This window comes from Sorghum bicolor, chromosome 1, assembly GCF_000003195.3.
Source record: "Sorghum bicolor cultivar BTx623 chromosome 1, Sorghum_bicolor_NCBIv3, whole genome shotgun sequence".
Classification (NCBI taxonomy): Eukaryota; Viridiplantae; Streptophyta; class Magnoliopsida; order Poales; family Poaceae; genus Sorghum; species Sorghum bicolor.
The window spans coordinates 21,132,466-21,146,763 of NC_012870.2; the positions used below are offsets into that span (position 1 = coordinate 21,132,466).

Here is a 14,298-nt window from a genome sequence, read left to right on the forward strand (position 1 = left end):
TTTTAAAAACTTTGCATGTAAAATATGAACTACGACCAGCAAGAAATACAACATATATTTATGTTGAATGTATTAATGGTATGCAATCATGTTGGTTGTGTTTATTTTTTATTGCAAAAAGTTTTAAAAGATGTTTAGACATCTATTAGAATGTTTATTCAAATTTCTATTTTTTCTAGATATTTTTCCATTTTGCTAGAGCTAAATCTATTTTTGAAGCATCTAGAGATATAGTTATGAGCTCTAAATAGTTTATTTAGCTTTGCTCTATCTCAATATAGAAATTTACTCATAATTTTGAATTTTTAACTAAAAAGGTCAAAACCTTCTTCAAAATCACTTCAAACTAGGGCATGGAGGTAGTTTGAATGGTTTTGAGAGTTCAAAGGTAAGATGTCTCTTTCTAGAATTCGAAACAAAAATCAGACTATAACGACAGGCTAGAGAGGAAGAATGGAGTTTTTCCCTTATTATTATTTTTATGAGGAGGGCAGATGTGTTTTCCTTCTTAGATGTGTTTTCCATATCCTAGCTTGCATCCATGGGACAGACTTTATCTTCATGGCGATGGATTTCTCATCCAGATAGGACTTCGAGGAATTTACTATCTACTATGATGCTGAATTGTGCATGCAGTCTATATGGTTTGTATAAACATACATTAACAAAAGCTCAAATTTCCCTAGAGAAGACATACAATAGTGCTCCCCCTGTCCTATAAGATATAATGTTCTAGAATTTTTTTAGACAGAACCTCAAATAATTTTTTACCCTGCATGGTCGGTGACTATATACTTTTCAACTAATATTACGAAGTAAACTATGTAGCTATTTACCTTCATGGGATATCTCTTGTATCTCCTAGTTACCTTCGTGTACTTGCAGACGTAATATCCACAGTGTCCACTTTTGATACGTTGCTTGTGGCACTGCACAGTGGTGGAGCTAGAGAATTATGAAGGTAGTGTGGCGTGTGGTCTAACAACAAAACAATAATGCAACTTAATAATACCATAACATAGTTTTAGCATGAATAGTTAAAATTAACCAATATTAATGTACATCAACAATGAAGTAGTGGTAATAATATATTTATGCTTACCATTTATCAAAATACACTAAGCGGCCCTTATAATTTGTCACACCTATATTTTAAGAACAAAATAGAATGCATAAAAGACTCATATGTGCCCCAGAAACAGTCGCACACATAAGTAGACAAATCTCAAATGTATCATTGCAGTGTTTATTACATAGCGGAACATAATATAACACATAGTCTCATACAAAAATGATAGCATGAAGTAAACAATGCTCTCGACGGAAGCTCCACACAGGGACAACATTGACTGGTTGACTTCAAACCTAATACTCATAGCGATAGTCCTCATTCCAATCATCATCATTAGCATAACCTGGGGTGTTGGAAAATTGTAAGAGTGAGCACATATCGTACTCAACAAGTATAACCAGGGGTTCATGAGGCTCAAATAGCTGACACTGGTTTGACTACAATTAGCTTTTAATGGTGGATAGCATGTTCATAATTATACAACAAATGTCAAGGTAGCATAAATAATCCATTAATCACATGATCAAGTGTAAGCATAATTAATTCTCAGCATAAACGATAATCAAATGAACATAACAACTTAACAAGCTCATCGTCGTCGATGCAAGAACCCCCAAGGTCGCTCTTAACCGTGAGCACGGCTAGTATACCAGTTTTTAACACTCTGCAGAGGTTGTACATCTTTACCCATGAGTCATGATTTACCCTTTCGCCCGAGGTAGCTAGTCTCTTAACCCCCTTCCTAGGGAGGTCGGCAGGGATCACTATGAAGCCTTTCAAAAGTTCGTCTAACATGTTAGGGCCGTAAGGTTTCCTCTGCGAGCAGATATAGATACCCCCTTCCGAATGGCACAATGACGCGCAGCCTATACACATAAGGACAGGGGCTCGCACTATATCCGTGTCGGTTCAGCCCCTCCGCCCTTTCGGGTAACCTCTAACAAGCTAGAAAAGGTCTTCATAGTGAGCTAAAGCCAGAGCCATTATAGCCCTCATGGTTGCACTGTTGTCCCGGTGATCACTTACAGACAAGATCTCATATAGTTATTTGTCATCTTTTAACGTTCATTGCATAGCTATTAATCATCTTACAAGATCATGGATTATATCAAGCACTAGCACATCTACACCAAATGCATATCGAGTAGGTAGCAAGGAATCCAGATAACAATCATCTATGATTTTGCTAAGGTCGATAAGGTGAAAGTATGCATGTGATGTATATGTGTAGTTATAAATGAATAGGTAACAAGGATGATCCCAAGTTATACTTGTCTTGATCAAAGCTCTCCTGAGCCTGCTGGTCTTCAAAGGCTTAGTCTTGATCACCAACGTATGGCTCACCGTCTATTTCCAAACATCAATCAACAACACGCAATCCAATGTAGACAATCATACACAAGGCAAACAAGCTATAATTAGAACATTACACCAACAGTGAGAAATCAAAGATAAAAGTTTATGAAAATATTCTACGCAGCGCTACGATCACACAACGTAAAGTTCACGAAAATCGGAATTAAAACGTGGAAGTTATGAATTTTCTAAGATTTCCTATAGAGAAATAATTAATTAAATGCTACTGCAGAGTTAAAAAGTTTCCAAACAGTAAACTAATACTTCTAACATGTAGAGCTCGTGAATACGAATCTAACGAAATTTGAATGGACAAAAATGGAGTTAAAATAAATATTTTATGGGCATTATAAAATCGATGGCAAAACTGTAAATAACCGAAAGCGTAAACTGACTCCCGAAACGAAATACGTTTTCAAAACTGAGAAGCGTAAACTGAGAAAGCCGCCAAGGACCGCGGGTTGTATATCCAAATTCCGTAGGGTCTCTTTAGCAAAGTGTGCGGCGAAGGGGTATGTTTTAATCACGGTCGTTGATGATCGATCGGACGGCTGGGAGCGCTCGAGGCTCTGCCGTGGCCGGCGGCCGGCCGGACGCGGGCACCGGTGCGGTGGCGCCATGGCCGCCGCCGTGTACTTCGCCGGCGTCCGCGGGTTTCTCCATCCTGTGCACCAAATCAAGAGGCGAGACCATGGGCGCGTGGAGGAGGAGAAGGCGAACTCACCACGGGGTTCGGCTCGGCCTGGGAAGGAGCGGAGAGAGCGCGCGGGGCGGCTTGGTTCCTACTCGGCGAGATCCAAACCGCACGGTTTAAGGTGGCTAGGGCTTGGCTTCGCGATGTAGATGAAAAGAGGAAGCCGCGGGGGTTGGGGAACAAGCTTTATCGTGCTCGATTTGCTCCTTAGGCAAGGAAATCGCGGGATTGATCTCCTCCCAGGAGTCCTGCTCGGCTTCGAACAGGGAAGGGAGAGGGGGAAGGCGGTGCTGTACCGTGGGTCCCACCCGACAGAGGAAGCAAGGCAGGGTCCCGGCTGTCAGCGAGACAAGGAAGGGAAAGGGGAGGGCGCTGGCTGCGCGGGGTGGGGGGGGGGGGAACTGGGCTGGTTTCAAGGGGACTTTTCCCCTTTTCCCTTTTTATTTCTTTTTCAATTCCTTTTTCCAAAGAAGTTTTGAAGCAAAACAATCAAAATAAAAACAGAACAAACAGTACAAAATAATTATGCTCCAGCATGAATGCAAAGCCATGTTTCTAAACTTATGATAATTTTTAATTTGCAAAAAATTATTTATTTGGCTAGATTCAAATGCTCACAAAAATACTTAAATAAATCAAATTAATTCCTATTAATTGTAATCAAAATTTTGGGTGTTACATAATTATAACAACAAAAGATTGTCGGTGTTGGCAAAATACAATCCTTAATCACGAAATCCTCACTGAAAAATGAACCATTGACTATAAGCAAACAATTAATATAATGTATCAAATATCATTGAAATTTTGAAAAGAGGGGTATTACCTCTTAATAGATCAAAGCTACACCCTTTTCCTTCCACGTTCATGAAGCAATGAACCACAACATCATTTGTAACTTTCTTTAATTCTTCTTTCTCCACATAGTAAATAAGTCTATTACTCAAATGTGCATCACCCATGCGGTTAGTAAGAGTTGTTTTCACAATCTTCATCCTCAAAAATATTCTCTCCATTGTTGCAGTAGCAATTGGCCATACCAACACAAGTTTCAAAAGTGGATAAACAAATGGATAACAAATATGTTTTCTTGTCTCCACTATTCTTTGTGAAAGCTCACTAACAATATTTTTGTTGGACAATCGATTATCTTCTCTCACATCAACAATGTAGAGGCAAAGGTGGTGGCTAAGATCCCTCAAATCTCTAGAGCTAAAATCATCATGATATAATTTGCTAGGTTTATCAAACTCTCCACACTAAAATCATAAAATGAATCTCATGGATTGAAAGCAACTGAGAGCTTGTCTCACTAAAGCGGCTATTAAGCTCTTAAACTAGCCAATATATAACCTCATTAAAACAATCCAAATCATAGTGATGTTTGTTTGTAATTCCACATGCCTTCCTAGACTTTTTGGAATAATATATGCATCTTCCATTTCTAACCTTGTAATTTTTGGGATCACTTTTTCATGATTGATATCCCTAATCATATCCCTTCTCTTGGCTACATTCAATAAGCTATGAATCATGGTTAAGAATTTGCTCGTACCCTTATGTTTTCTCACAATATAATAGACGTAATATCTACAATGTCCACTTCGGATCGTTGCTTGTGGCACTACGCCACTACACATAATGCATTGTGTTTTATATGTGAAAATATAATATAACTTAGTATATGGAGACTTACTAGTCATCTTGTTTTGATATACAATTCCCAGTTTTTTAGGATTATGTTTCCCTTTAAGTACATTAACATAGTGTGCTTGCATGACCTTTTTGAATGTATTGACAAATCCAAGTTAGTATTTAAAATTGATCTTCATGATTATATATTAATAGTTTAAGGACCTGAGACATGCCTTCGTTTACATCGACGACTATCAAAATCCAATGGTTGTTGTATTGATTGGAGCATATACACATTATTATATTTTAGTGTGAAATGAATTCGAAAACATGATTGGGTGCAGATTAGAACTGAGCATACCCAAAATTGTAAGGGCAATAAATGAGGTCTCCGTCCTCAAAATTTTTGAACGCTCATGCAATGTACTTTTTTTGTTAGCCAACAATGTTTTTTTTCTCACGATAAATCAGGAAACAGTATTTTCAGCTATGACTTTTCAGACCAGCGAACATGCTTGTTCAAATTTTTAATCGTGTTGTTGTCAGAAAATCAAAATGTACGTACTACATATTCTTCATGCAAGAGAGGATAAACAACATTATTAGTAACCGTCTAATGTACCACTAAACAAGTTTTTTCACATTTCTTAATTGAAATAAATCATTTCAAAGAAAATAATTAACACCAATTAATATTTTTACCCAAATATTGAACCACTAACCATGATGGATCAAAACAATTTTACTGTAAATAAAAATATAAATGTTGATAATAAAAACAATCTCAAACACTAGTTCTAGATCTAGATCTAGATGTAAATAAATCTCTCCCTAAAAACTAATAAATAGACCACTAAATCAAAACACGACCGCTAAAGAAGTATAGAATCTTGTTCTCCTATTTAATTTACCCGAGCACCTTCAAAGATGGATAGAAATGCATCCATAAATGCCTCAACCACAATGAAAGAGAGAGAAACCCAAAACCCTAATTATGCACTAATCTACCACTAAAACTTCAAAATAAGCTTGGAATAACATTTACTTACTTTCTAAAGCCTCTCTCACCAATTAAATCAAAATAAAAATATTCCTCTTTAGATTTGCAATTTTTGAAAGGTAGCCCAAGGCCTTCCTCTTTCTTCCACCTTGGTTTACAGTAAATGTCCCGAGATGAGAGAAGGAAGGATGTGTATTAATTATACACTGGAGCATTTGTATAGACGGCTCTACATACAACTGCCTCTACAAATATTTAGAGAGCCAGCCATCTCTAATGAATCTTTAGAAAAATCCAACCATTTTTAGAGACGGCTCGTAACACCAGTTAACTCTAAAGATATGTTTATAGAGGCAGCCGGCTTAGAGCCGCATTTGAAAATAAATGTTCAAAGGCGGCTAGCTTTGCCAGGTGCTATAGAGGTGACTTTTGATCTCTGCCAAAAAAATTTTCATGTTACTGAAAATCGATTCTGTAAGTGCGTATTCCTTAGAGCAACTCCAAGAGTTTAGCTATTTTTGTTGTGGATGCTATTTTAGAATTTGCATAGCAAAAAGTAGATTTCAACAGATATGATATCTAGTTTTATTTATAAAATAGAAAGTTGGTTATCCCTTGATTTTTGGTGGCCATATATAGCCAACCACTAACATTGACTATCTGATTTTGTAAAATAGCAAGACTGTTGTGGACTTCTTTTTTTAAGAAGTTTTCTATTTTATAAAATAGCTAAACAATAGAATTTAGCTACTAATTTTAGCTAAACTCTTGGAGTTGCTCTTGAGCTTTTGTGGTCTTCCACAAAGGCCTTGTTTAGTTCTAAAAAGTGAAAAGTTTTCGGTACTGTAGCACTTTCGTTTGTTTGTGACAAATATTATCCAATCATAGACTAACTAGGATTAAAAAATTCATCTCGTAATTTACAACTAAACTGTGTAATTAGTTTTTGTTTTTGTCTATATTTAATGTTTCATATATGTGCCACAACCCTGTACTTTGGCAACCTCTCGGAGTCTCGGTCTCAGGTGTCAAAGCATCTTTTTAAACATGGCTTAATAAATACTTTAGGTGAGACCGGTGTGCCTACCAAGGTCCAAGGCTAGACGTACGTGCGCTGGATTCAGCAAAGAGGGAGGAATCAAAACCTACGCCGAATGCTGAATCCAAGACGGGGCTCTTTTCAAAGGCCGGTGCGAGCATCCTATCCGCCGCGCGCGGTCAGAAATATAGATTAAAAAAATAACTAATTACTAAAAATAGCAGGGGCTGTTTAGTTAGGGTTTATAGGGTTTAGTTACTGAAATTTTTTGGTTTTGCCTACTATAACATCTTCATTTGTATTTGACAATTATTATTCAATCACGAACTAACTAGGTTCAAAAGATTCATCTTATAAATTACGAACGAACTATATAACTAATTATTTCTTTTATCTATATTTAATGCTTCATGCATGTGCTGCAAGATTTGATATGACGAAGAATCTTAAAAAGTTTACAAAATTTTTTAGAACTAAACATCCCCCTGGTCTAAGGAAAATTTTATTGATTATCAATGAAAGAAATAAAATAGTTAGTGACTTTTAAATAGCAAATAGTTAATCTAGTATAATTTTCTAGAAACTTCTCTTTCACAGTTTATATAGTAACTTTTAACTAAATTATTTATTATTATTTTTATTTTTATACTTATCTAGCTTTTTTTTGAAAATCTCAAACTTTATTAACTAGTTACAAATTACTATTACGAACGCCAAGCCAGAGGCCTTTTCAATGCTGTAAGCCTGCCAAGTAAGCAATTTTGCTTATGTGGCATCCTATTTAATGTGCATGACACTTTCACGAAACATGCATTGAGACTGGTCTAAGGCCAGTCTCAATGGGGTTTCACCAGGATGTCATGCACATTTATTAGAGCGCCATGTCAGGAAAACGGTACTTTTTGCATGAAACGAAGAGGAGAGAGAAGGAAGTAGTTTCAACATGGTGAAACTCTACGGACGTTGTTTCCACGCGGTGAAACGGGATGAAATCCCCACTGAGGGCCAAATCGTTTCACCATCTTGCATGTGATCCAATCATTTTGCAGCAATTAAATGCTTTGCTTAGCCTTGGAAACAACAAAGTGAAATGCTCTATTGCTGGGGTTATTTCATTGATGGTTTCATTTCAATCTCGATGACGTGTTGATGTATGAAACCGTGCAACGACACTGTCCATTAAAACTGGCGTGCACCTTTGTGTACATTTGTCTGTGTCTATACTCTATACCTCTACCTCTATGGTGAATCCAAGTGCGCCGGCCGTTTGGAGCAGCCCGGCGGCGGCTTTTGGTTCCAGGGGATATTCTGCGCTACCAACCTGATGACAGCCGAGTATTATTAGGGCTTCCCTTCGTAAAAAATATAATTCGTCAGGTTTGAATGAAATATTAAAATTAAAAATACAAATTATGAATAATTTTTGAGTTGTTAAGTTTAGAAATATGAAACTTAGATTTATTTTAAAAAATATTTTTATAATATATATATATATATTTATATAGGTATTCTATATATTACTCTGAGTAGTGAATAATAATCGGTACTCGAGTGCATATCATCGGACCCGACCTAACCCACAAGGGTCGTATCCCCCACGCCCATCTCCTCATTCTATCTCGTATTTTTTTTTCTGGTCTAATTTCGAGATCGTGGGAGAAGACGAGGAGACATCGGTTTCACTTAGCTCGCCGCCCCCTCCGCCGCACGACCCAGCTTCCCCGCCGCCGAGGGCTAGAGCCCAGCTTCCCCTACCCTGGTGGATCTAGCGCCTCGTTCCAGTTCTCCAACCGTTGCCGGCTCAGCTAGGGCAGCGGCGACGGCGCCCCCCGGCTGTGGCGCCCTCCACGGCGCCCGGTGGCAGCAGCCCCTGGACGCAGCGTCCCTTCGACTCCGCCAATGGAAGAGATTGGGACTCGTCTTCCCCATGCCCCTCCGATGGTGGCCACGGCAGCAAGGTCCCTTCCCTTCATCCGGCCGCGGCATGGCCATCACACGGGCGGTGCTCCTCGACGACAATAGTGACCGCGACCCATCTCCCCTTCACCAACAGTAGCGGCGCCCATCTCTACTTCACCGGCGTGCTCGTGCCGTGATGGGTCCCTGGTGGCGGCGTCCTCTGGCCCGTTCCCCTGCAGCAGCGGCACGGCACCCACCAGGTTGCGTTCTCTAGTGGATCCAGGCACTGATAAGTCCGATCTAGTATGTTATTTTGGTTTGCTTCAATTCTAGCAAACTATGTTCTGGAGCCATTTGGAAAATAAGCAATTTAATTTTGTATTCAGTTCGAGACCCAGCGCGGCGAGTCCGCCAAGCTCCGCGCCAGCCGCACGCTCACCTAGTGCGGCGCCATCGGCCACACGTATGGGATCTGGCTCGGCATCATCGGCCTGCTCTTTGCGAGGGTCGAGAGTGGCGTGGCCAGGCTCCGTGGCGTCGAAGACCGGAAGAACGCCGTCGCCGCCGGGCTAGGGGCTGGCTTGCTCTATTGGGCCGGTCCGCGGTCTGTGGTTATTGGTTGCGTCATCGAAGGACTCATGGCCAGAGCAGCCATCGCCAGGAATCAAGTTCTCAAGAGATACGTGTGTGATCTGGCTTTACAAACCAAAACCATAACGCTACTTAGCAGGTATTACCGTATTACTAGATTTAAATCTGACGATTTCAGGCTACTAGTAATAATTAGGTTAGCTCTACGCTTATGGCATCTGTACAAATTTCAAAGCTTCATTTTTGTTGATTGACTAATGACTACATTACTAGTGCAATCTCTGTCCTGAATTAGCTAATGGTGCTGTTTATTTATGGATATGTATCCAAAATCGAATTGAGAATGGTTGAATTAATGGCACTTTGATGCTTCTATATATGACTATATCTAATCATTGTTTACCTAATGCTCTGTGCATGATGAAGAATTGAATTGCTGCTGTATCGTTTTCTGTCCTGCATCAGCTAATGGTGCTAATGTTGATTTATGGATATATATGTTAAAACCGTATTGAGAATGGTTGAATTAATGGTGCTTTGAGACTCAAACTGAGTTCTTTGAATGTTATAGACATATTTGGAACATTGCCCATATACTAGCTGGACCATGCATTAGAATAGTTTATATAAAAATTAATTTGCTTGGGGATTAGATTAAATTTGGTAATAATGACATGTGTAGGCTTCAGTTTGCATCTGTGGTATTAGTACACAAGCAATAGTTGATTCTTGCAGCGGGCAGTCCTAGCACGTCTAGTCGTCTATACAATTGCTTCGGCTTTGATTTCTTATTTTCATATCCTAATTTTTCTCCTTTGAATTGTTTAATTGCAGTTCTAATTTATGTTTGTTGATAGGAAACCCTTTGTCTTAGACTCTTCAATGAGCAGCAGCATGTGACTGCTCAACTAGAAGGTCCTATATTTCTCTCTCTGTAATTAACATACTCCGTTACGATAGTTTTGGCATTATAATATTATTCATTACCAATCTTTTGATCAATTATAAATCATATTAGCAAGACTATTGACACACTTTTTGAAAGAGGCGAATGTTAAGTGCAGAAAAAAGAAAGAAAAGAGAAATCAGGACCACAAACTACTTGAAAAACTATAACCAGTTACTACTTGCTCCGAAGTAGCTCTTTTTCTTTGCTCGATGTGTAAGCATCGGAAATTAAGATTTAATATGTTTATTGAGGTAAAAGATGTCTTCTCTTCACTTGAGCAATAAACTAAAACTTAAACATTAGCTAGTGTTATATTGCTTCTTGAAATGTAAAAGGATATGATACAAAATTCAGCTTGTTAAGGTCTAGTGTTCTGCAATTTGAAGAGTCTATACGTTTGGGAATCGTTGGGAGTCAATTACTTCTATAGTCTGTTTACTTATTTCCTCTGCTATGGTTGTCATTTGATTGCTCTTACTTTGAACCATTTTAAGGTAAAGTTCTTGCATACGAAGTTATAAAATATGTGCACACACAATTTTATAGAATGGTGGCATCACTTTCTGATAAATATTTTTTATAAAAACAAGAAATTAAGGTTAGACTTTGGAGATCATGTCACTGTTATAAACGACTTTCTTTATGAGAATGGAGGCAGTACACAGATTATCTATATATTCTGCTTTTCAATAGAGACAGAGCTGGTCAATGGTGGATTGACTGCAGTTATCCGCTGAGGTTACTAGTAACTCTTGTGATTATGGTTACAGTTACCGGTAATCATGCCTTCATGACGCCTAGGTTCATGTTTTACTCTTTGCCTTCCATTTCGTGTCCATAAGGCCTTGTTTACTTAAAAAAATTGCAAAATAGGAATAATAGTATTTTTTTTATTTAACAAATATTGTCCAATCATGGATTAAAGCCTTGTTTAGTTCACTCTAAAAACTAAAAAGTTTTCAAAATTCTCTGTCACATCAAATCTTTCGGCACATGCATGAAGTATTAAATATAGACAAAAATAAAAATTAATTGCACAGTTTACCTATAAATCGCGAGACGAATCTTTTGATCTTAGTTAGTCTATGATTGAACAATATTTGCCACAAACAAACAAAAGTACTACAGTAGCGAAATCCAAAAATTTTTCGCATCTAAACAAGGAGTAAATAGGCTCAAACGATTCGTCTCGCAAATTACAAATAAACTGTATAATTAGTTTTTTCTTTTATCTATATTTAGTGCTTTATGCATGTGCCGCAAGATTCGATGTGATGAAAAATATAAAAAATTTTGCAAAAAATTTTGGGAATTAAACAAGGCCTAAGAGGAGTGCTCGACTTTCATTTTGTGTGTGAGAATACACAGAAAAAAGCGTCATCGTTCTGATGTTGAGTTGCTCCTAATTTTTCCTGGATTCGATGCTCTGTGGGCACGGAGGATTGGAAGAGAATGCCTCCGGAACTACATCCGCGTCTGAGATATCTACTTGGGTGTGCCGGACGATCAGATTTTTGGGAGCGCTGACGTGACTGCGTGTTGCCGATCCGATCGATGACATTGTCTTCTTCCTAGAGAATGTTTGAGGGACTGCACTGGGCACTGCAAACATCGTCCTGCATCAACTATGGTCTATAACTTTGAGCAATGCACTATGTCGATTAATGCGCATGGAACCACCATGCCTTGAGCATGGGCCCCTGTTGACGGTAGATAAGTGTCATTTTTAACCGTCAACATAACATAAGAAAAGATCTAAAACATAACTACCATCTAGATATAGGGGTTACACTAACAATGTCTATTTCTGCAGGAGGTTATTAGAAAATGACCAAATGAGACCCACATATCATATTTACATATAGAGAAAAGGGCCACGTATATAAAAAGAATAATCTAGAAGACTCGGTAAGCAATCTCTTGGGAGGTGGGACCCACCTGTCACTATGAAAGGGGCGAGCGCCCCACCCCCTGGGTGGCTGCCCCACCTAGGTGACCAATTAGGAGCCACCTCATGGATCATGCCTCCATCGTCTTTGAGGATCAATAATAATCGTTCATCAAGATCAGTTTGATCCAAGGGTTGTGGTGCTTCCTAGAGGGCTATATAAGCAAGGCCCCTAGCCCTAGGAGAAACCCTAATTCATTCATCATTCAGTCCAAGATTTAGAGAAGCCTCAGAGCCACCATCTGAATTAGATCTCTATAGTTTAGTAGCATAGCTACATAGGATTAGAACTAGAAGGAAGCAAGCATTGCTTGGTTTTCGGATCTGTTAAGAGGATTCTTGGTAATTCTCTCCTACTTTTATATTTGTTATTGCATTATTCATCTAGTTCATCATTTGTATGAATTGGACTTGAGTCTATTCTATCATATTGGATATGACTTTGCTCTATTTGATTATGCTCTCAATTATATTGTTCTTAGTCTACTTTAATTATATGCTTGGCATAGTTAGATTAGAATTATATTCAAGTGTTGGATCGTATAGCGCTTGCTCATTGAATTTATGGGTGAGTGGTAAATATTGTGTAGGCGTGGTGCCTATACCATATTTTCCTGCGATTGCACCCTATATTCCGGACCGTGTGGTAGATCATGGAAGTGACAGTCTTGTTGAGTCATTCGTAGTCCACCTCCCTAGTATAGGGCATGAAGAACACAACTATTATAGGGAAGTGATAGCTATATTCTTCATCTTCCTTCGTAATACCACTATGCGTAGATATAACCTTTTCTTGCTATGATTGCCAAGTGTAATTGCACTAGTCATTGTATGCTCTGACCTTATAGTTAGAATAACTTATGATTTATCCTTGTAGTTCGTCCTAATCCATGCTAGTGTTATAAGCTTAGAGTAACCTATTGAGATGTTCATCATTTATTATGTGGCTATGTGCTTATCTCTTATTATTTACCTTTCATATATTATTTATCTTGTGACACTTACCCTGTATGAGAAGATAGATAAAGAAATAGATATACTCTCTATTATCACATCTAGTGATGCTCATTGCTCATTATCCTTAGCATTCCCTTTCCAGTGGTAAAAATGTAAATAACGATACCTGGATTACTCTTAGTTAAGGTATTATCTATGCGCTTACGAATTTCATATTCATTCTAGAGGAGCATTTGCATTTATTAATACCAGCACCTCTAGCACCATGTTGGGGATGACAACCTAGCTTAGGTGGCTTTAGAGGTGTCAACAGTCCCTCCACAGGGTGTACATCTCTTACTAATTGTGTTTAGTTTATTATGATATCTGCTATGACCCATATGTTTGTCATGTATATTATTGCTATTGTTGCTAGTGGTAGTATCTCATACGTGCACATATATGGCATATTGTCATCACAAATTTACTATAGTTTTTCTTAATTAAATTAAACATGAAAAATATATAGATCCCTAATAATCCAAAAACATGATATTAGGCATTTTTGTTAATGGTTTTGGTGTTGTGTTGAAACCAAGTACTTTTGATGGGTCAAATAATAAGAGATGGCGTGATAGCTATGAGTTGCTATCATGCCATGCAGGGAAAACCCAAGTAGTTTACTTCTGATGAGGAGAAAGCGTTCGATGTTGCTGATAACCTGTTTCAATGCTCTTGCTAAAAAAAATATGTGGACTCTCACATGACATACACAACTGGCAAAGGATTATAGGATGCACTTGAGGCAAAGTTCAATGTTTGTGATGCGAGTAGCGAGTTGCACACATGGAGTAGCTGCTATAGAATGGTTAATAACCATTCAGTACTGGAACAAGCTCATGAGATACAGGCACTAACTAATTAAGGATCTCGAGCAATTTCTATGTGTTTTGCTCGACAAGTTTGTGGATGGTGGTATTATCACTAAGTTGCCATCTTATTTGAGTGATTTTGCTACCTCTTTAAAACACAAGAGATAAAAAGTCTAGTGTGGCTGAGCTTATTAGGTCTGTAGATGTTGAGGAGAAGGTGAGACCAAAAGACACTCATGGAAAAGAAGTTGAGTCTTCTACCTCCAATATGGTGCAGAAGAAAAACTCTAGTGCCTCTTGAAATAAG

The 14,298-nt window shown here is 38.3% G+C and overlaps 1 long non-coding RNA gene across 2 annotated transcripts; it reads left to right on the plus strand.

Annotated features, from left to right (window-relative positions):
- LOC8070495 lies at positions 8,339-9,671 on the plus strand. 2 transcript variants are annotated; one of them, XR_002451586.1, is made up of 2 exons: positions 8,339-8,998; positions 9,082-9,671. It is a non-coding gene; the product is annotated as an uncharacterized LOC8070495 (long non-coding RNA). The 2 variants fall into 2 exon arrangements; XR_002451587.1 differs by having other exon boundaries at positions 8,340-8,955.